We start from the raw sequence: 26,618 nt of genomic DNA, 5'->3' as shown, positions 1-26,618 counted from the left end.
TTCTCTAAACTGGAAGTGCTTTTGAATCTTGCGTCAGGCTTTTTCAAGAAAGTGAATTAACAGGCACATATACGTGTGTGTGTATGTACAGTATGTATGAAGAGATTTATTTTAAGGAATCGACTCATGTAATTGTGGCAGCTGAAAAGTCTGAAACTCCTAGGACAGCCGGACAGGTAGGTGTTGATAGATCCTTAAGTCTGGAATCTATAGGACAAGTTGGCATGCTGGAAACTTAGTCAGAATTTCGATGTTTATTGTCTTCAGGTAGAATTCCTTGTGGAAACTTAGTTTTTGCTCCTAAGGCCATCAATTGATTGGATGAGGCCCACTCTGATTATGCAGGGGAATCTTCTTCATCTGAGGTCAGTTGATGAATAATATTAATCACATCTACAAAATACCTTTAGAGCAACATCTGTATTGATGTTGGAACACATATCTGAGCACGATAGCCTATCAGACTGATGTTTAAAATTTTGCCGTCACAAATTTCTTTTTTTTGCCTTAGCGAAAGAACAGAGTCAGCCGTATTTTGCCCCACTTCTTCAATTTGAAATCTTTACACTGGAAACAGATTCTCTGAGTGATTCTATGGTAGCAATTTCATCATATCTCTGTTATGTTGAATTATTTTAAACATTTTGTTTGAGGTGTGCCTGGGTGACTCAGTCAGTTAAGCGACTTCCTTCAGCTCAGGTCATGAGCCCAGGGTCGTGGGATTGAGCCCACATCTGGCTCCCTGCTCAGTGTGAAGGCTGCTTCTCGCCCTCCCTTTGCCTGTCTCTCCCCTGCCTCTCTCTTGTGCGCGCGCGCTCTCTCTTTCTCTCAGTGTCAAATAAATAAATAAAATCCTTAAAAAAAAAAAATTCTTGTTTGAAAAGCTGGGCGATGTCAGAGTCCTTCTGTTCTGTCCTACATGATGCCAAATGATCCTGTCCGCTCTGCCTGGTGAGGCGGGGTGAGCCTGGGGGTAAGAGGTTATGGATTTCTTAAGCCCTGAAGTGAGACTGCTCTGCTGGCTGTGTGACAATCACGTGGGGTTTGGGGAGTTAATATTTTCTGGAAAGAATTTTAACGTTAGAATTTACTGTCTTTTGCACATATAAATTTAAAGCCTTAATGTTATGCTCGTCTGGTTATTTGCATTTAATATGCATGCAAATTCACAATGTATACTCTATGCCGAGAACATAATTTATAAATCAGTACTTTCCCTGGTTGTTAGCAATTTTGGCCGCTTTAAAAATTAATACTTTGAAGAAATATATGTTTTCAAATTTATATGTAGTATCTTTAGTTTCCAGAGAAAAATATGTAGTGCATTCTCTCCTGGAAAGGTAGATCGTCGCTACAAAGCTCTCCGTGTTTAAAGAAATTATGCATCATGCTAAAGGTTACACTGTTTTTATGTATTTATCTTTCCTATGAATGGCTTGGATGAGGTGTTGCAGATGTTGGTTTCCATTAACAGTGCTGAAAAACGTGTGTTTCTGAAGCAGGATTGCAACCTGCAGCCTTCTGGTACGATTGGGGGTGAGTCAGCTCAGCTGATGAGCTCCCCTCACCTAACAGAGTGGCATTTTGTACTTTTAAGTGGAAGAGCGGTTCTGGACTTCATAACCAAGAAGGGGAGAATCCCAGAGAGAGACTCTGTCGCCTCTCTGGCTGCCATTTAGTCTTGTTGTCTTGGCAACATAAACACAGCCATCCATCCTTTCCTCAGGCAGGGAGCTCCAGTCATCCTTGACTCGGCCTTTTTTCCTCTCCCCTTCCAATCTGTTGCGGGGTTCTGCCAGGCAGCTCCCAGGTGGCGATGGACTGTTTCTCTCGCACATCTCTAGGCCGTGGCCACAGCCACGTTCTGTCCTTTTTCCAGTGGGACAAGTGACTCCTCCTCACTGGCCCCGTGGCTTCTCAGCTGCTTACTTGCTTCTTCTGTCTGGCTCCAACAAGGCTTCATGAACCTTCCTTCCCAGTACTGAACAACATCTTTTGGTTTAGACCTCATGGTGGTTCGGCGTCCCTTGTGGGAAGGAGACACCCATTCTCAACCTCAGCAGTCCGCTGCTGTGTCCTATCTGAGCCGCACATCTTCGTGGACTGTTAATCTCCCTCTTCCTGCACCTTGCCAACACTGTGGACCACTCGACCTGAGTTACCTTCTCCACCTCAGTATCAGCCCTAATTAAGTGATAATGAGCAAAGACTCTCTAGCTGACAAGCTGTACTGGGACGACCACCACCACCACCATAAATACCATTGGTAACCTCTGCGTCAGCTTCGAACAAAGAGCTGCACGAAATGGACTCAATTCATCTGGCCTGTGGACGTGGACTCAAGACCCAGGTCAGACACTTTGTGCGGCATTGGGCAGCCTGGCAAAGGACATGAGCTGGGATGAGAATCTGTCTTGGGTCTGCTCACCAAACTGTGTGTCCTGGGCCACAGCTGGATCTGCCAGGTGAGGGGGGTGAACTCCACCCCTGAGTCCTTCCCAACCAAGGCACCACCTGCCCGCCAAATCATACGAGACCCAGAGCAGAAGGGACACCAGCTCCTAACCTACCAGGGAGTTGCAAGGGCGTCATTTGCATCATTTGTAGTTGAGTACCCTATACGCTTTTCAATGCCCAGACTTACAGTAAATATGGGAAAATCAAGGAGAAACAAAGTGAAGTTTTCTGTTAAGAGGGGTAAACATTAAAAGGAAAACCAAATCTACTCCCTCCCCTTTCAACCATAAATGGTGGGGACCTTGCTTTGGCTTTTGAATTATGTGACTATGTGTGATGAATCAGATGTAAGTGCCTAGTACAGATAATTTTGTGATCAGTAAGAAGTCCAGATAAAATATTCTACAGTGGTTTCTCTTTCCATTCCTCCTCATCTCTCTCTTCCTCACTTCCCCTCTCTCTTCTCCTCTTTCTCTTTTGATAATGAGCACAGCAGCTAATAAATGCATACAGTGTCCTGGGTGGCTCAGAGATGCATTTTTACCAGGCTGGTTTTCTCCTGGGTAACTCCAGTGCAAGGTCCCATGTGCCGTGGGCAGAGTGGTGGCTTCTAACTGTCATAGAATGTTTAGGGACGTGGAGGCTACATTCAGTAAGAACTGAATCCTTTTGGAGTTCACACATGTACTGATCTCTCCCATGGCTTAGCAGTCCCCAGAAGAGGCTGGGTCGAGGGAAGTGACGGGGTCCCTGAGAGAAAGCCATGAGTGAAGACATCTGCCAGAGTGGAGGAGACTGAGCAACAGGGTCTGGATGTTTGAGGGAGCAGTGGTTCCAGGTACCCTCTCTGATATAACCAGCTTCCCCTCAACCCCCCTTACCAAGGGCAGACCCCTCCTCGCACACACAAAAACAAGTGTGTTGTGGCATGAGTGAGGGCTGCAGCATAAAGCTGGGGTCAGCAAACACCAGCTTTGGGACGGATCCAGGCTGTGGCCTGTTTTTTGTAAGGATAAAAGGCTAAGAATTGTTTTCAAAATTTTAAAGCCCTATAAAGAAAGCAAAGAAGAATGTTCCAGAGACAATATTTAGGCCTTTGAAGCCTAAAATATTTATTGTCTGTCCCTTAACAGATAACGTTTGCTGCCCCCTACCAAGAACTGATTGACAAAATAGCTCTTTTTCGGTGGCCCTTTTTTAGGAAGAGCAAGGCCCAAGACTAGAAATGGTGTCCCTGATGACTGGGCCTTGAGGCTGGTGTTCTAGAGGAAGTTATTAGCCCAGACAATGTTGTCAGCAGCGTCCATTGTGACTTGTGGATGGCAGAGTGACGGGTCAGTGGAGCAGAGGAAAAGCAAAGAAGAGGAGGGCTGTCGAGCAGCAGGCCTTAGGTCTGTGTGTGTGGTCGACATTCACTCCCACCACCCCCGGGGCATCCCAGAGGGAGTAGCCGAGGACAAAAATCATGGGTGCTGTGTAGGGAATTGGGACTTAGTCTGTTGCCTTAAGTCAACATATTTGCAGCACCATGAACAAGAAGGCACCGGGGGGACCTTCGGTTTATCATTATATTCTGTAGTTTACCAGGTATGTCTCATTTTGTAATTATGAAAACCCTCTGAAGCAGACAGGAAGGATGTTGCTTTTGACCTCAATTTATAGAGAAAAAAGGCACTGATGCTTGGTCAGAGATGTGTCCTGTTCAAGGTCATATAGTTACTATATGATGGAGTTGGAAATCAAACCCAGATACTCTGGTCTAAAACCTGGGCAGCGTTCTCAGAGTCAATGAATTATCACTATGTAGTGTTGTCTCTGCTTCCCTCTCCCCTACCACAAAGCCTTCTCGCTTAATATAAAGTCTCTCTGTAAGTTCATTATATTACCGTATAAAATGACAGAAATGGCGGAGCAGCCCTAGAACCGGTGGATTTTGTGTACCTCAGCTTTGCCATCTTCTCCATGGGCAGGTACATGTGGAAGAAGCTCTTAGCAGGGTATCTGGGGTCATTTGCACAATCTGGGGACTCTGGGCTGAGACAGATTACTTGAAGTCAAGTTTGACCTTCAGAACCTATGAAGGGAACAGTTGCGAGAAATAATTAATGACATCGTGACAACCCTTACCCAAACTGGAGCTGTTTTCACTGTTTAATCATAGATGTCAGAGCAAGACATTATGCAATAGATAAATTGAGTGACCTGTTCTGTGTCTGTATGTTTTAGATATCAAAGACCGTCATTCCTCAGGATAGGTATGAGAGAGGATTTTATACATTTGCCCACCACCTACTTACTTTGATAGTCTGTCGTAACGAAGGGTGCAGGGGAGCCGGCTGTGGTCTGCGCAGGCTGTGGCTCTCCATCACAGTCCGAACCTGAGTGATGGATTCAGTCCCGGGGCCAGTGTCCCAGAGACAGGCAGCCACCGGCCTCAGGGAGATCTGTCACAGACCAGCAATCCAGCTGTCTCCAGGAATCTGACCACATCCATATTCACAGAAGGAGAGCACTCAGGGCTTTCCTGGAGAGTAATATCCAGGGACTCTGGGATAATGCTGCCTTTAGCCGAGGACAAAATATCCATAAAATAAAATATGTTAAAAAATAAAGCCTTTAAAGTCATGTTTGTGAAGAGTGAGGACAGGAAAATGAGCGTAGCAATTCACACAGTGCACTTTCCCTCGGAGCGAGAGGTCCTGTCAATTTCTCAGAGTGGGTATTTCATCTCTTAGAGTATCCTTAAGAAGGCCAGGTCAGCTGTGCGTTACTGGCTCGGGAGCTGACTTGGGTCTTTGTCCTCCAGGCTTCTTGTACGTCTTTGATTTCAGCTAAATTGTCATTTCTTAGAGAACCTTCCTCCCACCCAGCCTTCAATTTCCTTTCCCCCCAGTTCTGCCTCTTGTGATCCCTGTCATCATGCTGTTTTACTTCATCCACAGCACTTAGCACCGTTTGAAATTATTTTATTTATTTATTGGCCTGTGTAGTGTCTCTCTGTCTTACCCCTGGAACAGAAGCTCCATGAGAACAGAAGCCAACCCCGACTCTTGGTTGACTGTTGTTTTCTGTCACACGTAGAACCGTGCCTGGCCCACGGGGTGTGCTCCATAAATTTACTCAGTGAAGCAATCAGTGGATGAGTTAGTGGGTAAATATGTGCTTTTCTGTTGCTTCATCTGCTTCCTCCCACAGGACAGGGCCCAGAAACTGGGTAGTGGTCTTTCCTGGTAGAAGAATCCCGAGGGGAGATTGTTGTGCTAACAGGTTGCCATAAATTTAATGGATTAAATGTGCAGATTTCTTTTCTTGAAGTTCTGGAAGTCAGAAGTCCAACACAAGGGGGATTGGGTTAAAGTCATGGTGTCAGCAGGGCTGCTCTCCTTCCTGGAGGTTCCAGGGAAAATTTTGTTTTCATGCCTTTTTCCACTTCTAGAAGTTGCACACGTTCTGTAGTCTGGGACCTCTTTCCATCTTCAGAGCCAGCAAGGGTGGTAGAGTCTTTCTCATGCTGCCATGTCTCCGACTTTCTATAACTACAAGTTAAGGACTCATGTGATTAAATTGAGTTTACTTGATAATCTGGGAAAACCTCTCATCTCAATGTCCTTAATGTTAATCACTCCTATAAAGTATCCTTTGCCATGTTAGGTAACATATTCTCGTTCTGGGGAATACACTGCGGACATCTTGTAGGGGGAGGAGGTGTCACTCTTCAGTCTACCACACGGATTTACTCACAAGAGAGGTGGAGGGACAGTCTCATTTCTCTTCTAGAATATATACTGTGAAAGAAACAATTTCCAATTCTTTTATTCATTCAACAAATATTTGTAAAGCTCATTATATTCTCCTTGACAATGCTGTTTCTGGTGATGGGCTGGGCCAGCCTACACTACTGTTTTGTTGGGTTGGGAGACCCTGCAGAAGCTCACCTGAATTCAGAACCAGGCCTGATAGAAACTGGGGTGCTAACCAGAAAGGAATCAGTGGACCCAAAGAGCACTCAAAGCAGCATAGTAGTGGTGACAGTGATAACAGGTAACACTGATGACAGACAAGATTTATTGAGTACAGGCCTGTTTGGAGGATTTATTTCATTTATGTAATCTTTACAATGGTCCTGTGATAGAGGTACTCTCATTGTCCCCATTGTACAGCTGATAAAACTAAGGCACAAACAGGTTAACCCCAGACTAATAAGTGATTGAGCCAGGCTTCAAAGTCTGAGGCCATCTGGCTCTAGACTCTGCTCCCATGGTACTCTCCTACCGCTCATGGGGCCAATTATAGGGTGACCAAAGGAGCCTGTGAGAGGACAGAGTGGGGTGCTGGGGAGCAGAGCCTCCATTTCTGTGCGGGTGTGCAGGCTCGCTTGTTGTTTGGACCTTGTGGTTTCTGCCTTGGAAGCATAGGGAAGACCGTACTGTATGTCTGGTGTAGCCACTTGCAGTGGGGAGAGGCTAAGATGCTGTCTGTGCTTGGGAAGTCACAGAACCTCGCACTCACCAGCAGTTCCTGTTGAGGGGTTGGTGAGGGAGACATTTCCACTGAACCATCCGTTGGGCTTCTGAGTTTCATGAAGTACAAAGACTAGAATGGAACGGAGGACAAGTCAGAAGCCCTGAGTTTAGTGTCCACTATATCAGTTACCAGATCGAGGCCTGGGTCAACACATTGAGCCTCTAGGAAAAAAAAAATACAAATTCTTTTTTGTCCACATCTCCAGGGAGGGAGAAAGATCAAATTGTTGTTGTGAAGTACTCTAAAGATTGGTCTTTACTGTCCACGTGCCTAAACAATAGCGTGAGGAAAAGTACTATGTATGAGCACGCAAAAGGTGTCTGGTTTGTGTTGCCCTGGGGGTAAACTGGAGAATGTGGGCAAGACAGGACATCTTCTTCCTATGGCCTCTGTGAGAGAGACTGATTGATGGCAGGGATTTCCAGATCAGCCTGTGAAAGCAAGCCATCAATCACGGCGTAAGAAGGCTAGCTTGTCTTTAGTGTCCAGACCCATGGTCCTGATAGCTCTGATAATCCAAATGTGGTCATCAAAAGGGGAGGCCTCCACCACTTAGGTCCACCTCCCTCACTGTAGTGGCTAGAGTGTGGCCAGACAGTTCCAAGAGTTTCTTGCTTTGAAGTGGAATTCTTTAGTGGGTTTGACGTAATTGAGCACAAGTGAAAGCTTCAGAAGGAGGCACAGAAATTTACCTTGGAGTTAGTGAGCCTCTTAAAATACTTACTCAAATAGTCACAACTATCAAGAGTTGCAAAGGCTTTTAAATTTACCCTGCCTGTAAGCTAATAAGTGTGCCACCACTTCCTATATGCTGGCAGAAGACATGAAATCTTTGGGTCAGACACAAAGGACTTTGTTCCTCATGATATGGCTTCCTGTTCCTACTGGTTTCCCTTGTCCCCCAGCTCCCAGACGGGACAATTCAGACCAGGCCATGGTGGGTCTGTGTCACAGCTGAGGAACACAGAGTTTAGGAAATCACCAGTTTTGTAAAGAGCTACTGGCAAACTTGCCCAGCCTTTATCACCCTGGTCGGGAAACAAATCTGTCCTGTCGGGGAGGGAGACACTGTCTTCATCCTTCCAGGCTGTTGGCTTCACAAACATCCTTGAAAAGAGAGTCTGGAATAAAAGCTGTCATGAGACAAGTAGCAAAGTCTCCCATTAGAAACTAGTACGTAATCGGCTGAATTCCTAATAGTGACCCATGGTAGGTATTTGTCTTTCAATGCACAGAATTGTTTCTGTGAATGGATATAATCTGAATTCTGTCTGAGAAAAAATAATCCATTTCTAATTCTCTATGCCTAGTGAGTTCTACTCAATATTGTAGGATAGTGATCCAGCCAAACTTTTGCTTATATAATTACCAAGGAATTCAGAACTTCTAATGAATTGGTAATCAAATGATATTTCGATTAAAAGTTCTTTACGTGGAGTATGCAGAGGGTATACGGTTGATGGTCTGTCTCTTCGATCAACTTTGGTTACAGGAGTTACAACAGTAAGAATTTTATGCTTTGACAGTGGATGATACTGATGGGAATTTATGCAAAGATTTTTGCTTAGAATAACACATGCTTTTCCTTTGATTTCAATCTTAAATTTTCTAGGCAGATTCTTATTGGGAGAATTATCATTTTTTGTACAAGTTTCTTTATATTTGATTTTTTCATTCTCCAGATGTGTTCAATTTTATTTTTGGCCGTGCTTAAGAATTATAGACCTATCATTGCCTACATAGTATGTTGTCAGGCATAAACTGAACCCAAATGATATCCATGAAATAACTGAACTTTGAATATTTTTAGGTGTAAACTTGATAAAAGGACCTACATGGTGTTGTAGATGTCAGGAAATTCAAGGACCCACATTCTGCCTGGGAGCTGGGGCAGTGCTCTGACCATGGCTTTAAATGCAGCTGCATCTGGATTGAACCCCAGCTCTGCTAATTCTTAATTCTGTAGTTTACCTACAATATCTCAGCCTCAATTTCCTCACCTAAAAATCATAGATAGTCACTACTGCTTCGTAGTATAGTTGTGCAGCCTAAGTGAAATAAGTTATTCAAAGCTGATACATTCCTTTAATAATGTAAAGGGAATATTGAAGTCAGTTCAGGACCATTACGAAGTTTTTTTTGATTACTTTCAGCTTGGGTGAAGCCTTAAATTCTTAGTTAAATTCCTTCCCTAAAGTACTCATTTATTGTCTATTATTTTTCTAGTTATCTAGGTGCATTGGGGAATTAAAATCATCCTTTAAAAATCATCCCATGGATATCAAACGCTCGTAAATTGCTAGATGCTAATGGGAAAGTCAAGAATCTGCTCCCACTTACTATTGCAGGCATGCAGAGAGCTACCTAGGGAAAAGCAAGGGTTAGCTTAAATTCCCAGAATAAGATGCTTTGCAGATTTCAAAATATGTCACTCACTATAAAATTAATTCAATTACTTACCAGCCACACACATACTAATCAGGGTTGTGAGTATGAGAGACCATAGGGAAGAGTGGACGGGTACCTTTCTATTACCAGTGCTAGTATTAAGAAATAATGACAGCTCACATGTGTGTGATGCCCTCAGTTTTATGGGAAATCAGGAGCTGAATATTTAAAAAACTAATTACAATTAATTAAGATGACTAAAAGAGCTGTGACAATTTGGGATTCTATTTTTATCAATTTAATCAGTCTCTCCAATGAAAAGTAGGAGAGATATTTTAGATTTGACAAACAACTTAAGAGCTTTGCAGGGGGAATGGAATGAGAAAGCACAACGAGCAGAAGAGAGTTAAGTAAAATTCTGTACTTTTTAAAATAAGCAGCTACTATGTTTTGAATATAAAGTGGCCAAGACTGAGGAGATAGGGAGCGAGAGAGGGGAAAATTGTATGTCAGCGGATGGGATGAAGGAAGATAAATGATAAGGCACTTGCCTCCTCCAAATACGTAAATCTCTACTCACTGCCACATGTAGAAAACATGATGAAAACAGCCTTTATGCCAAATGTGTGTGTGTACCGGGATCCCCTCTTTATCTGCAAGGGATTCGTTCCAAGACCCCACTGGATGTCTAAAACCTCAGATAATACCAAAGCCTATATATCTCTATACTGTGTTTTTCTTATTCCTACATACCTATGATAACATTTAATTTATGAAGCAGGCACAGTAAGAGATTACCAATAATGATAAAATAGAACAATTGCAATACAAACTGTAATAAATGTTACATGAATGTGGTTTCTCTTGAAGTATTTTATCATACCATACTCCCCCTTTTTGTCTTGTGATGATGTGAGAAGATAGATGCCTGCGCGATGGGATGAAGTGAAGGGAATGACGCCGATACCGTGATGCGGTGTTAGGCGCTAATGACCGTCGGATGACGCATCAGGAGAACCATCTGCCTCTGCACCATGGTTGACCACAGATAACTGAGACCAGAGAAAGGGAAACTGCAGATAAGGGGGAAATGTCATATTTAGACAATTCAATGTGTCTTCAGATTCCATAGAAAATGTGAAAGGCTTTGCTTAGAGATTGGGTCAAACCTTTCCTTCTGGCTAAGTATACTACCACATGCCTAAACTTCCGAGATAGTAGCTATTCTGAGGGGGGGAAGGGGATGAACGATTTGCAAGATATATCAAAACTAGTCTCAACTGGTTGTTAATGGAGGTAACTGGACGATGACATTATTTCTATTTAGTCCAAATCATATTAAATAAGCTCTTGCCAGAGGTAGGGTCTGTAGTAACTAAACTGACATGATGGTTAGCTTCTCTCCTCAGTTCATTCACAGCCAGAACGCAGGCCCTGGGGACACAACCTATGTATCCACCCTCAGGCCTTGCATCCCCTGTGAGATGAGGTTTCTGAATCTAACCCTTGCTCTTAAGAACATTATGATGTGGTACGGAAAAGTGCACATTAGTGAGACAGGACACATGCACACATTTAAATCTTTGTGACAATTTTTCTTTGTCTACAAACCGAGTTAGTTTTTAAAGGGTTTTTTAATTTTTAATTTTTAATTTTTTTTCTACGTAATTACAACTGTTTTACTTTGAAAGACGCTGAAATTGGAATATTTCTTGCATTTTATGTTCTACTTATATTTTTCTTTACCTTGGACTGTATATAATCATGGACACAAATATCCCACACCTTCTAGTACAAATGCAGCCGTAATGAAGAAGTAGAATGTCAGCTCATGTGGAGGAAGTTTAGACTCTGGGCTCTAAGACAGGAAAATGGATATTCCAATAAACAGAGCTGTTGAGGCTACAGCAAGTTATCTGCACAAAGCTGTGGGGTCAGCAATTTTTAGATGGTATCATGCATGAGTACTTAATCGAGTAAAGACATCCAATCCCAGTGGAATCTTGGGGACATGAGGTCAATACTTTCTTCCCCTTGAACACTGGGGCAAACTGGTTTTTGATTCTCTAGTAGCCATCTCTTTGGTGTCTCTGCACTAAGATCTGCTTCTATTACTTTGAAAATCCTTTTATTGGGATGACCTTAGTGTCAGTGACACCCACAAGCTAAGTTTAATTGGTTTTCTAAAAATACCTTCTTTTTCTCCCAATAATTTCTTCAGTTCACAATTAATTAAAGAAAAATGTGTTGGAATCTCTCCCGTTTAAAGTCTCTGTATTCTTCACCATATCGATTTATTTATTTATCACAAATGGCCAATTCTGAATGGGTAGTATTTCAGCTTTCAGCTCCTAGCTTTTTTTCTTGATATTGACTAAATTTTGAAATATTCAAAATCAACAAACCCATAGAGACAGATAGAACTATGTGTGTGACAGTTGTTACCCCTTTAAAAAAAAACTGTTTATAGGAAGTGGCAGAATCTTTTGAAATTGGAGACTGAATTGTGTAGTGATCATTAGCATATGGAAATTTGGGCAAGTTATTAAGTAATGCTCTAATCTTTTTTGTTCATTCATCTGTAAAATTAGGATACTAGTATCTAAATGGTCTAGTTGTGTATTAAAAGTTGAAAAGCATTTAAAATATTGCCTAGTACGTAGTAAGTGCTCAATAATAAATGTTATCATTGTGACCATTATAATTATGGTCATTTTATCTTGACTATTTATATTTTAGAGGGTTGTCAGCTTCTTTTTACTTTGAGATATCTTCAGAGGCACTTCTTTTAAAAAAATATTCTATTACTCATGGTGTCTCTGATTTCAGTTGAATTGATTTAGATCACACAGTCGTCACAGAGGCTTGAGTGCCTTGAGAGTATGTTCTATCCTGATGTCCCTCATCTCTAGGAAAACACTTTACTCACAGCAGGTGCTCAACAAATTTGGACAACAATCTGGGTCTGGATTTAATTCTTATATCATTAGCAATGAGGCTACTTGATTTGCCTTTCTGGACTCTGGATCTCTGAGGTCCTAAAGCCAAATCTGGAGGCCAAAAGACTTGAGATTTGAGTTTCAGCCCTGCTGAGATTGGGTCCAAGGTACCTGGGTTTCCCTCCAAATCTCTGTTCTTTCAATATCTGTTCAATCATATTTAATGGAGGCACAAGAGAAATTATTTTCAGTAATGAAAACACCATTTATTAACAGATTAACTAATTTATTTACTTTCTCTGGCCCAAGCAGGCTCAATGATCTGTGGTTAAAACTACTGAAAGGTGAAAGTTTTGCTGTTTTAGTTTTTCTTGATTTTACTTTAGACTGTGTGTGCATGTGTGTGCTTTCTAGATCTAGCAAGTAATTGGGAGGTGTATTAAAAGATTGACATATTAGATAATAAAATATCTCCCTTGCTTCAGTCAAAGAACACCAGTGATGCTTATTTGGTTTCAGAATTTTAGCGGGCAGTGATAGTGGGTTCCTCCAACAAGACAGACCATTCTGGGCAGGTTTTCTTTGGTGGGTGGGTGAGTGGGTAGAGACAGACTTTTTCCTATTTGAGAGTGCTGTTTTTATATTTTGCTGGTTACATGAAGGATTGCATGATGAAATTTGAGTTGCTTCATGCATATCACTGGACTAACATTTTAGCACTGTAAAGAAATGGGCTCCAAAGGAATTGGCTTACTGCCCCGAGGCTGATTTGCCTCTGGCTCTGCTGCTTACCAGCTGCATAGTTTGGGGGTGTTATTTTGACCTCTCTAAGCCTTGTACCATCATCCTTAAAAGGTAAGACAGTGAGAAGAGAGGAAAAAGGGACACACCAGCCAAGTTTCTTCTCTTCATGTTAAATTAAATGCAAGCTTTCCTGGAACTACTAGGTCCCAGCATTCCCCGCACTGGCCAGAACAGTCGCATGACCACTGCTCGTTAAAGAGCTTGCTGGAGAAAGCATTTCACTTTTCCATTCATTTTAGTGTCTGCCATTGCCACCACTTTTCCTCTCAAGGGAAAAGGGGGGTTGACTGTGGGTCTCAGGCCATCATCAAATCTGATTCTAGGGATTTCTCTGTGTTAGAGATACTGTTATAGTAAGCATCTAGCGGAAACTTACAGTAGAAAAATTATGGGGGGAATCGTGTATTTTCTCATGTACAATAATTTGTGGATCGCCAGACACAATATAGTCTTTTGGAATTTAAAGAAAAGCGTACCCACATTGAATCTAGATGTTATTTTAAGATGTATCTCATTTTCAAAAACCTTAAAATGCAAGGACACCTGGGTTACTCAGTCCGTTGAGCGTGGGACTTCGTTTCATTTCAGGTCATGGTCTCATGGGTCCTGAGATCCAGCAGGCATGAGGCTCCACCCTTGGGATGCCAGAAGTCTCCTTGAGGATTCTCTCCCTCTGTCTGTCCCCCTCGGCTGGTGTGTGCACCTTCAAGCTCTCTCTCTCCCTCCCTCTCTAAAATAAATTAATTAATTAAAAACAAACAAACCGAAAATCTTAAGTGTGGGGAAAAAAATGCCAATCTTGGAATTGAGGAGCTGTGGAAGTAGATGTGATTAATGATGAACCTGAAAACCTCATTTGTTTTCCTTAGAAATATGACATTTTTAAGTGGGGAATAAGCAGACTGCATGGTTTTAGCTACTCAGAGATAAAAACAAATACTCTCTTTTTAGGGGGTATATATTCTACTCTGAATGCAATAATTTTTGGGAAGTATTTTAAGATTATTTTTGCGACCCTGACAAAGTATTTTTATATAAAAAATAACAATAAAGATTTTTATTTAAAACAGCATTGGAAATTTTCTAAATAAACCACTTAGAGATGTAAAAGGGATTTTTAGAAACAAAAACAAAACCCATGCTGGATCAGATTCCTCAACTACCACAAGATATATTATGGAGAGTACCGTTTTCAACCCCAAAGGTCAATGCTCGCTCCTCACTCAGACTGTCTGGATCAATGCTGTTTACTTTCAGTTTAATTAATTAATTAAAAGATCAATGAATGAGCATGAATGGATGGAATCCATACTGGTGATCTAAGACTAATACCAATCTATGGTATTAGTGCAAATCTTTTAAAGAAAATACCGGGTTCTTAACAATTTTATACAATAGCCAGTTTTCTTTAGCTAATTTTACCTAATTTCTCAAGCTTTTCATGCAAGAGTTTGTTTATAAGTTTGGTGATGAATGTGTTCATGTTCATGCCCACCCTGTGCTGTCTGTAGTTTCTAAAAAGGTATTAATATTCCTATAACAAAGGAAACTAAAACTAAAAATCCAAAGTTACAGGCAGTTGTATTCTAAGCTGGAAGCCTCAATGAATTAATAACCTAATGACAACCATCAGTGGTTTTCAAATCCAATATTCAGTTATATTATATGTGAAAGACATAGCATTCCAGGAGTGCCTGGGTGGCTTAGTTGGTTAAGGATCCAACTCTTGATCTCAGCTCATGTCTTGAACTTGGAATTGTGAGTTCAAGCCCTGGGTTGGGCTCCATGCTGGGTGTGGAGCCTAGTTTAAAAAAAAAAAAGAAAGAAAGAAAGGAAGGAAGGAAGGAAGGAAGATAGAGAGAGCATTCTTTTTTCATCAGTTGTTTCTTTGCAGTTAGAATATATGTGAGCCTATACACTCTTACCCACATATAGACACACACATGAGCACATGTAAACAAACACATGAGCACATGTAGTTTTCACATATAAAATACACAGTGAAAACAGATTTTTTTTCATATAAAAATTTATTTTAACAGATTGTGAAACTTGGAGCATAAAATACATAACAATAGATAAACAGAGACCCAGCTAAGCAGTAATGCTAGGAGACATTTGAGTCAAAAATATAAAACAGCCATTTGCACAACACAGATTTCAACTTCTTCGGTTAGGTTGGCAAAGAAGTTTATTAGGGTTGAAATCAGCTCCTCCAATTATAGTCTTTGCTAAAGTGCAGTGGATTTGAAGAAAATTTCTCTGAATTAGGGGATCAATTGTTACAGTTTTTTGAAAAAAGGCCCTAGACACTTATGATGATAGTGTGAGTTAATTCTATTTCCCCCAGTGAGGTCTCACTGTGAGAACACAATGCGCCACTTTGGCTGAGATGCTGTTTCCAATAAATATGGAAATTATGGCTTCCAGTGCTGTGGCCTGGTATGAAATCTCATGGGAAATAACTTGAAACTATGTGATAGGTTTAAAATTAATTCCTACTCCCCTCTCCGAAGTAACCAACCTATATTTACAAGATGTACCATTATTTCGTGGCCATCCAGAAAGATGAGCAAATGCAATGCTATTTTGTAGAATGAAGCTGTAGTGATAAAAATCTCCTAGTCCATATATATGCTTGTTAGCAGAGGACTTGAATAAAGTGGTGTGTGTGCTTCTGTAAGCTAAAGAGTCGCTCTCTGACCCTTCCCCCTTTTCTTTCCTGGGCTTTCTCTAATGACTCTCAGCAGAGAATTACGATTGGGGTTTTTCCCTTTATGGGATGAGGTCGGTTTTGTCATGATGAGTTTTGAACTAAACCCACATTCTCAAGCTTGTGAAATCCTGGCAGGACAGAGGTGAAACGTGCTTACCATTTTCAAGTTGATTTGTCGAGGAGCCATTAGGGACGGACAACACTGGAGGTGTCGGGGGAGATGGTTACTAAAAGTGGGGAGAAACAGGAGATAAAGAGTGTTTTTGAACATCTCTGTAGATAAAGCCAAGATCCTCAGTGAGCTTTTGTTAGTGTTGTTCTTAAACGACTTGAATTCGCACGTGACAACTGCCCCTGAGATCAGAACAACCTAATCCATACATGCCTCCCGCTTCCTCGGTGTCTGAGACTAGGAAGGGCTGGGGGTGGGCCTGGCCCTTCCTGGGTGTCCTGTGGCCTGTGGAGCTTCAGGGGCAAAGGCTTGTGGATGTGCTATTGATTTTTTTTTTTCTCCTTTAGGGACCAGTATTTCTGAGCGTCCTCCTTAACTTTCTGTACCGCCTGTGGTAGAGTGTCTGTTCTCTTTAAATCATACTCCGCCAGTTGAAAAAGACGTTAAGAGATTAGTCCTGTGTTTTGTTCATTTCTAACCAAGGGGAAAGGAACTTTGTGGAGATTTAGTAGATTAATAAAAATGAATACTTGCGCGCAGTATTTTGAGCTCTTGGGAAGTTGGCTCTGAATAACTTCCAGGTATGAGTGTGAGGCCAGGGTTGGGATTCCGTGAATGAGGAGGGGCTGTAAGCTGAGGACTCTGGGCTTTAGGAAGTGGGGCTCCCCAGCAGCACCATTAGAAAGCTAATGCTGTTCTCCATAAAGTTAGACCATAATGGTTTCTCCCCACCTTGCCCTTTTCTTTCCAGTCTTTCCCTTTTGGTCCCAAGGTGGTAGTGAAATGATGACCGAGTAAGGCCTGGGAAATTCTTCATGTAGACATCCAGGCTGCTGCTGGCCTGGAAGAGGTCTCTGGGATGTCAGGTTTTCCCTTGTCTTTGAAGTAGCGCTGACCTGTGGGAACTGGGAGAAACCCATACCAGGAAATTTGGATCTATTGAGAAATCTTTCTGATTGGGTTACCTTGGTCCACCTGAGGGCCTGTTGCCACAGTTAATGGGGGGGATGAGATGCTCTGTGCTCCCCATCCCTCGTACCCAGCCCAGCGCCACATTCTGGGTGCCTCTAAGAGCAGTCTCTCTCCTCTCTGCCTCCTCATGAAAGCCAATAGTGTTCCGCTGCCCAGCCTCACCACAGCTGTGCCCAGCAGGCAGATGGGAGACAGGAACGATGTCCCCAACCAACACTTGGGACAGAGCCAGTCCTAATATACCGGCTTTTGCCCCAGGGAAGGCTGACTGAGGCATAGAAAGGTGAGAGACATTAACACAGTTTATTTCATTCCGAGTCTTACAAGGTTGTGGTTTGCTTGTTACTGTGTCTACGTTTCAAAGGGCTTTGGTAACAGAAGCAGGAATGTTCTGAACAACCATCATGGAGTGTGGTTACTTCCTTTAGATTTGTTGAGTAATTCCAATGTCACAATACAGGATCATTTTAACTGAGAATATTTGTAGTAGGAGCCTCATACTAAAGATTCACGGGCTTCCACAGACCTTTCCAAGGTAGCGGTGGAGACTGTTGGGATGAGAATACTGAGGTCCTGGAAGGTTAGCTGATGATGCTCAGAGTTAACGGGTAGGTTACCCCAGGGCCCGGACAGATGGCAGCAGCCTGGGAGCCTGAGCTGCTGGTCTGTCTGCTCTCCTATAGTCCTTTCCCCACGATGTGATGAAACTGTGTTCACCACAGACATTAAACGCAGAATCTCTCCTTTGAGAAGATTCTGTCATTTGAGATAGGATGTGGTGTTATGCTACTGTTAATAATAGGAGATTCACAGTGCTTGCTCTGTGTTGCTGTGATGCGCGTGACCCCACGCATGGCTCCCAGTGCTCACAACCCGTTGTCTGCTCATTCCACATTCACCCTTCTCTACGCCTCTTCGTGTAGCAGACCTCTGTGCCTGACTTTCTCGAAACTTCGGGCAGCTTCTGTGGGGTCCAGGTCGGAACCCTCTTCTCATTCAATCAGTTGGTCTCCTTCACAGGACCGAGGTCCTGCCTGGCTATCCTGGTTCCCCTCATGGCTCTGTTGGGCCTGTGCTAGCCCACAGGTGTGACCCAGTGACAGGCCCTGCCACTGCCCTCAGTGACAGATAAGTGTCTGCTGACATGGCAGGAGGCTGACCAAGGACAACAGGCCCACATAGAGTGTACCACTCTGGTCCTGGTACCCCGTCTTTCCCCTTTTGCCCTGAACTGAAGCTGGAGGGTACAGCGGGCTTTGCCTCTCCCGGCGCACCCACACTCAGTCCAGCTGCAAGCCCAGGGCCATGTTCCCTTCCTTGCTGCCTTTTCTCGCTAGGAGTCGCTGACATGATCAGACAAAAACCCTCACCTACCTCCTGTTTTACTGATAGGGGATAACTTTAGATACTTACTTCTCACACATAGAGATTATAGGAAGTATATGAACTGAACAAATATTTCTACATTTAAAGTAAAAAGTGGAAGATAACCCCTCTAGCACATTAATCTCTGTCAGAAGACCAAAAAAATCAAACAGTCCCTATTCTTACAGTGTATTTTTTCCTCAGGTTTTGTTTGTTTGATTGTCTGTTTGTTTGTGTTTTCCCTACTGGGAACAATCACTGTGAGCTGGGTTGTTAATTCCATTGTGATTTTTTTTTTTTTTTAATAGTAGGCATTTGTTCAAACAAAGAAATACTTATCAGTGGAAATGATAACTGACCAGTGACCTGAGCTTTCAGGCTTACTTACTATTTTCTGATGCCACTAAATGTCAGTTTTAAATCCCCCCCAAATTAAGCTGAATGTCATTTCTGTTTCCCATGGATAATTTGATAAGAGTTTTTCTCCTGCACCCTTTCTTGGACTCTGTCCTTTTCATCCCTTCACAGGTATTAATCCCCTATTGATGCCCACTTCTACCTTTATTCCACTCAGATTTCAGCCTCTCTGTGTCCCTTCACTCTCCCCTCATTCCTTTTTCTCCCCTTGCTTCTGATCTGTAGAGCAGCTGCCACAAACCTTTGCCGTTCTCTGCATACACACAGACAGACACACAGACAGACACACACACACACAGAGACACACACAAAATAAACAGATATTTGCTCCTTACCAGAATTAATACCCTGGAGAGCCACCAAGCTTGACTTAGTAAATGGTGAGCTACACTCACCAGAGCATAAAGAAGTATTCTAGGCTTGTGTTTGTCTGCAGACGCACCTTTTGTGCTCATGGCCTCTTTTGTCCATTAGCATGGGTATGTCGTGTTTTGAACTTTACTTTTATTTACAAAAGAACATGTTTATGGTGTCATCTGGCTGATAGGTCTTGAAGCAGCCTCTCCCAACTTTGTATTTAAATAACCATGGTGACACAGAAAAAGGTAAAAGCGTAATACCAGTGGAAAATAAGACCTATAGCCTTTTGCAGGATTCCTGGAGGAACTTCCACTGATCACAAGGCTGATGGGGCTGAATTGAGAATAGACACTGTCAGCCACTACTGGGTTTCTGTATCAGTCGGAAAACCCAAGCGCTGTCTCCTGTAGATCGTATGCTTGCTGGCACGTACAAAACACTGAAGCAGGTCTTCTCCTCTGCATTAATTTTTTATATCTTCCTACCTCTACCTCCTTGTTTAGTGGTGGTGTTGGAGGAGAAGAATAAAATCCGTCCCAGGTAGTAAAGTCCCCTCCCTGTTCTAACATCAAGACTATGTAGGTGAAGGCAGAAAGAGCTTGTCTTGCATTGAGTGCATGGACTGTGGCTTCTATGGTACTCTTTGATGGGACTTGGGGTAGAGAAATATACAATGAAGGGGGCGGAGGGGAGTCTTAACCTTGGTCACTTAGGGTAGTCCACAATGGATGCTAGGTAAGTACCCAAAATGCCTAGACCAACTTGTACCCATAGAGTAGGACTTAGAGGGGTTCAGAAACTACAACCCAACAGGCCTTGCCAGCCAGGAGTTATATGTATTACTTGTTGGCCAACTTCAAGTATGGGTAACTTTCTTCTAGTTCAAGAGTGAATAAACAGAAAGACACCCAAAATGATGGTCCAGCAGAAGGTAATGTAAATAATGAATATATGTTTCTTTTAAAATATTTTATTTAAAAGATACAAGTTGTACATGAATACACGCATGTAATGAATAATTAAAATAATGTAGAAATACTTAGATTAAAAATTATAATTTCTTTTTATCTCTAACTTCACTTACCTCCCTAAATGTTAAATACAATTACCTTTTAGTGTCTGTCCTTCTAAATACCTTTTATATAATATATATATATACACACACACGCAGACACCTCCACACACACTGTTTATCTACCTACACAAACAAATACCGAGATTTAAAAATATAACCAGCATTATGTTGGTCGTATTTGTCCTGAAAATTATTTTTTATATAATATATCTCGTTTTGTTCCATTTTATTGCAGATAGGTATACTTCATTCTTTTTCACAGCTGTATAATATCCCATTGTATATATACTCTATAGTTTACCATTCTCCTGTAAGTGGACTTTTATGTGAATTCTATCATGGGATTATTATAATCAATGGTACAGTGAATTGCCTTATATATTTATATACACGTGTAAGAATGTCTGTGGTACAGGTTCCTAGAAAGGGGATTGCTGGATCAATTAACATACACATTTTGGGCCTCCTGAGTGGCTCAGACATTAAGCATCTGCCTTCAGCTCAGGTCATGATCCAGCCGTCCTGGGATTGAGCTTTGCTTCTGGCTCCCTGCTCAGTGGGGATCCTGCTTCTCCCTCTGGCTGCTGCTCCCCCTACTTGTGCTCTCTCTCTCAAATATCTCTGTCAAATAAATAAATAAAATCTTTAAAAACAAGCAAGTAAACAAAAAATAGTATACACACTTTTGCATTTTGATAGATATACATTTCTCTAAATCAACCACCAATTTCCTTTCTCATCAGTGGTTTATGAAAATGCCCATTTTCCCCATATTTATGCTAACACTGGACATTATCAAACTTCAAAATTTTTATCTATGTGTTAGACTGTGGTTAGTGATAAAATTGAATGCCTTTTTATGTGTCTACTGGTAATAAACATCTTTAATAATTATAAAGTTTAAGTCTAAAGTTTAAAATATAAGTTAATTTTTCTTTTGAATTGTTGATCCTAAAATCCATTTCAAAGAATAAATGGGTCAACTAGTTGAGATTTTGAGGAAAAGAAAAGCTCAATGGCAGTGGAAGAAAGACTGAAAAATAGGATATTCAGTACACTCCCAGGAAACAGTCTAGGAATCAATAGGCAACACAGTGGCAAACTAGAAGGGCTATAAAATATGCCATAAATGATTTGTATTTCCCTGATGCCGAGTGATATGGAACACTTTTTCATATGTCTATTGGCCATCTGGATGTCTTCTTTGCAGAAATGTCTGTTCATGTCCTCTGATCTCGCTGATATGAGGAAGTGGTGATGCAACATGGGGGCTTAAGTGGGTAGGAGAAGAATCAATGAAACAAGATGGGATTGGGAGGAGACAAACCATAAGTGACTCTTAATCTCACTAAACAAACTGAGGGTTGCTGGGGGGAGGGGGTTTGGGAGAAGGGGGGTGGGATTATGGACATTGGGGAGGGTATGTGCTTTGGTGAGTGCTGTGAAGTGTGTAAACCTGGTGATTCACAGACCTGTACCCCTGGGGATAAAAATATATGTTTATAAAAAATAAAAAAATTAAAAAAAAATGCCATAAATGATATAATGTAGTATATGATAAAGATGACATCTAAACCAATGATGAATCAAATGATTTCTCAAAAAGCATTTTGTTTAAAATCATAATAAAACAGTAAGATTATAGTAAAACTAGAAGAAAATATACCTTAATATACATATGATTTTGGACTTGGAAAGGTGTAAACTATAAGAAAGAAAAATGCTAAAGCAAAAGACACCCTAACATACTAAATTTAAACATCTCTGAATGGGAGGGAAGGAAGGAAGAAAGGAAGGAAAGAAGAAAGAAGGGGGGAGGGTGGGAGGAAGGCAGGCAGGCACCAGGTACAAAATCAAATGGCCCTGATAACTGGGAAAAAATTTGCAACAAATATGAAAGACATAGGGTTAATATCATCAATATTTAAAGGAATTTCTCAAATCCCTAAGAAAAAAAAAAAACCTAACACTTCAATAGAAAAATGAGCAAAGAGCATGAATAAATAAAATGTAAATCCTTCCCTGCTAGGGCTGCTCCAAGAAGAGCAAACAGCTGATGGAAATTGGGTGTTTAAAAGTTAGTTGACAGATGAGAGCTCCTTTTGTGAAAAGATACTGCTATTTGTGTTGGCAGCAACAGAAAAATTCTTGTTTTAGAGAATGTAATATTAGAAGGTAGTATAGGACAAGCCACATTTTTACAATTAAATAACTTACAAGATTTATTAAGGAAAAGAAAACAGCTTCAAAAGTGCCTTACTGAAAGCAAAATGTGATCAGAGATACCATTACAGTCACATAGTGTGAAACCATAGAGTTTCTCAATTTTACTCCCACCCACGAAAAACGACAACTAAATAATAAAAAGACTACTTGTATAATGTTATTGTGTTTCCAATTTTGTTTTAAAGATACTATGACCTTATAGCATGGAAACTCTTCTTTCCTGAAATAAATCAGTAGATGAGACTTCCTGCAGAAAATATTTCACCTTTCTGCTGACTCACAATCTCCTCTGGTTTACTACTCCAGTAAAGAAGCAGGATGCAAACTAGAGAAAACACATTTTTTACTCAGTTTCCCTGGTTCCTAGCAGCTTTCTTAAGGAGCAGAGGAGGTAAATCTTTTTGCAAGCTGGAGGAAACTCTGGCTTGCCTGGCCACACTTGCTGCACAGGAAAGAAGTACTTGAAAGGAAACCTCAACAGTGGGTTGCTAGAAGGATGCAGAATTTGCCATCTCTTTTCAGTGCCATGATGAGCAGCGGACCTGGTACTGACCCATTGCAGTGTTTCCTGCTCTAGGAGGGGGCCTTGTGCTGCCAGTGGCTCCAATCCAGTAATCCAAATTCTAGCAGTCTATCCTAAGGAAAAAAAAATGGATCAAAGATTTATGTAAAATAATATGCATTCAGCATTATTAAAAACAGCAAAAATGTAGAAGCTTACCCTCAAATAGAAGAATGTTTAAATAAATTATGGTACCTCCATGAAGGTAGAGTGTTATTATAGCCATTAAAGACTCATGTTTTAAAAGACCATTTAACCAAATGAGAAAAAGCATTATTATGTTAAGTGAATAAAGCAGGGTTCAAATGGTGTTTACAGTATGAGCCCATTTTATAAAAAGAAGGGGAAAAAAGTGCATAGGAAGAAACTGGAGTGGAATATTCCAAAGGAAATTTAACAGGTTAGAGCTAAATAGTATTATTTGGAGTTATATTTTTATGCATTTCTTTTTTCTGCCCCAAATATTTTACTGTGAGCAAATATTTTATCAGGAGCAAATATGTTATTATATACTACATTGGGGTACACAGGGAGTTAATCTTTTTATCTTGTGTGTATATGTTTCTTTGTAGAGAAGAGTAGGACCTTCAGCTTTTCAATTTAAAAACACAGCAACAGGGGCACCTGGGTGGCTCAGTGGGTTAAAGCCTCTGCCTTCGGCTCAGGTCATGATCCCACGGTCTGGGGATCAAGCCCCATATTGGGCTCCCTGCTCAGCTAGAAGCCTGCTTCTCCCTCTCCCACTCCCCCTGCTTGTGTTTCCTCTCTCGCTGTGTCTCTCTGCATCAAATAAATAAATAAAATCTTTAAAAAAAAAAACACAGCAACAGGCAAAACTCACTTGGAGCACTTTGTATTAAATGCAGTAAGCTTTAGCTGAGAGATGTTTTAATTGTATTCCTGTTTTAAATGATAAGTCTTCCGCCCTTTATTATCACCTTCTTCCTCTTGGAATATGCTGTTAGTACTAGTGTTGAATGTAGCATTTAATGACTTATGAAGCACAAAAGTCTGGAAAACAAAGATGTGTTATAATCAAGTGTGAGGGCAAACAACTGAAAATGGACACGCAGCTATGAACATTTCTGTTGCCCAGCCTCAATTTTCTTACCTATGTTAATAACTTCTGCTTCTGAAAAAAAAATTACTTATAAAAAGCGTCCACTTGAGGCTTCTCTGAAAGGTGACAGTTCACATACTCTCAAAAATGCTGATGAAAATGGGCAGTAAGAAGCATGCATAGGGATGGGAGGGAACGGTGAGACTAGAGAATTATCCTGATACAATACCACAAGCATCAAGTAAGTTTTGTTAAATACAGTCTGATTTTGAAAAAATTAAAAGAATGCATCAGGAATTGGAATAAAATTTCCCCAGGACTCCATACAATGTTTATTTCTGTAGGTGGGGCAGGTTTAGAAAAGTTTCACTAACCATCTTCAAATCAGTTGAAATAGGGCTGGATAGGAGCCAGGCAAATGAAAAAGGAGAACATTTATGGAAAGCTTTCTTCTGAATGACAGTACCTATGTCCTTTCACCCTATAAGAAGAATTTCCTTTAAGAAATTCTTAAATTTGCTCTAAAATGGTAGGTACAGATTAGATGTGAGGGCAAAAATAAATGATAAAGAGCAATTTCTGCGATGAACACCATAGAAAACAAGACCAACTCTGTAAAATTAAATAAATATAAATAAATAAAATTTAAATAAATTTAAATAAATGTAAAATGTAAAGTGGTACATCTATGGAAGGCAATTAGGGAACAGCAAATGCTAATATAAAATAAAAGTGTAGACTTCTGGGTAATTGGAGTAAATATACTATTTCCCATTTCTCTCACTAAGTACAACTGAAAACCATGGACATTATACATAGGACAAAGACAAGGTTCTGAAAAGTACAAGGAGGCAAATTGGTTGAGGACATGAGGACCAGACTAGTCACCCAGTGGTGCGTTCTTTAAATTTTCTCCTTGTCTCATAAATTGAAGACTGGATACTGACGAAGCCAGCAACATGGAGTGTTAATGGGTACAGCAACATGGAGTGTTAATGGGTACAGATAAAAAAGAAATCCCAGTGAAGTCTACTCTTTTTATACAGAAAGATAGCAAAGAAATAGTGGGTAAGACAATATTTTTACACAACAGCCACCTTACTCCTCTAAACACTGCAGAAAAAAACTAGCACCACCATTATCCATGCCAGGAAAGGCCGAGTGGGGAATCTAGACTTTGACCCACTAGAGGCTGTAACAATACTCCTAATGAAGTGCTGTCAGAGACCCAACAGGGAGCCAGGACTTTCATTCCCACTGGCCAGTAGTAAGCTACTTCTTTTCCCTTCCTTGTTGCATTATCAGTGGAAATCACTTGGAGAGTCTAGACTTCAACTTCCACCTGGAAAAAATTAGGCATCCCTCTCATTTCCTGCTCACATTGTGACAGAGAGACCTGGCGGAGAGTCACCATTGCCCAGTGGTAATGAAGCTACTCCCAGCTCAGTGTCTTAGGAGACCTTATAGGGAGCCAGAACTTTCAAGTGTGACCAGCAGTAATGAGAAACTTTCACTTGGATCTCAATGGAGCAATAATGAGGTGTTATCCTCCCTTCCCCTATAAGATCAGTGTCAGAGAAGGCCAATTAAAACAGAGGTTTAAATAAGGCCCAGAGTCTCTGAGCAGGTGACAAGTGAAAATTTCTCTTCATAAAAAGAATCAGGAAGATTTGAAATTGTATGAAAAAAAAAAGATAATCAAGAGATGCCAACATTGAGGTGACTGTCAGAGTTATCTGACAAGGATTTTTAAAAAATTGAATTTAATTTCTTTTCAGAGTTCCAAAATTCATTGTTTATGCACCACACCCAGTGCTCTATGCACTATGTGCCTTCCTTAATATCCACCACCAGGATCACCCAAGCCCACCCTTTTCCCCTCCAAAACACCCAGTTTGTTTCTCAGAGTCCATAGTCTCTTATGGTTTATCTCCCCCTCTGATTTCCCCCAACTCACTTCTTCTCTCCATCTCCTAATGTACTCCGTGTTATTCCTTATGCTCCACAAGTAAGTGAAACCATATGGTAATTGACTCTCTCTGCTTGACTTATTTCACTCAGCATAATCTCTTCTCATCCCGTCCATATTGATATAAAAGTTGGGTATTCATCCTTTCTGATGGAGGCATAATATTCCATTGTATATATGGAAAGCTATGTGTAGAAGAATGAAACTCAACCATTATTATACACAATACACAACAATAAACACGAAATGGATAAAAGACCTCAATGAGAGGCAGGAATCTGTCAAAGTCCTAGAGGAGAATATAAGCAGTAACCTCTTTGACATTGGCCACAGCAACTTCTTTCAAGACATGTCTCCAAAGGCAAAGGAAACAAAAGTGAAAATGAACTTTCGGGTCTTCATCAAGATCAAAAGCTTTTGCACAGCAAAAGAACAGTCCACAAAACAAAGAGGCAACCCATGGAATGGGAAAACAATATTCACAAATGACACTACAAAGGGCTGATATCCAAGATCTATAAAGAACTCCTCAAACTCAACACTGACAAGGATTTTAAAGCACCCATGATAAAAATGCCTCAACAAGTAACTACAAACACACTTGAAATACAT

General features: G+C 41.0%; 1 protein-coding gene across 6 annotated transcripts in view; it reads left to right on the top strand.

The window, feature by feature from the left end:
- ENOX1 (ecto-NOX disulfide-thiol exchanger 1) overlaps positions 1-26,618 on the top strand; it is a 561,055-nt gene that overhangs the window by 137,152 nt on the left and 397,285 nt on the right. Inside the window, exon 1 of one of the 6 annotated variants that reach the window (XM_045076638.1) lies at positions 845-3,295. The exons of the other annotated variants lie outside the window; for them this stretch is intronic. The gene's annotated coding sequence lies outside the window, so the exon portion shown is untranslated. Of the gene's footprint in view, positions 1-844; positions 3,296-26,618 lie in introns of those variants that run through there. 6 annotated transcript variants of the gene reach the window in all.

This window comes from Mustela putorius, unplaced genomic scaffold (assembly GCF_011764305.1).
Source record: "Mustela putorius furo isolate JIRA1106 unplaced genomic scaffold, ASM1176430v1.1 tig00000179_pilon_pilon_pilon, whole genome shotgun sequence".
NCBI lineage: Eukaryota > Metazoa > Chordata > Mammalia > Carnivora > Mustelidae > Mustela > Mustela putorius.
Note: the sequence above shows the minus strand (reverse complement) of the source record. Positions and strands in the feature narration are given on the sequence as shown.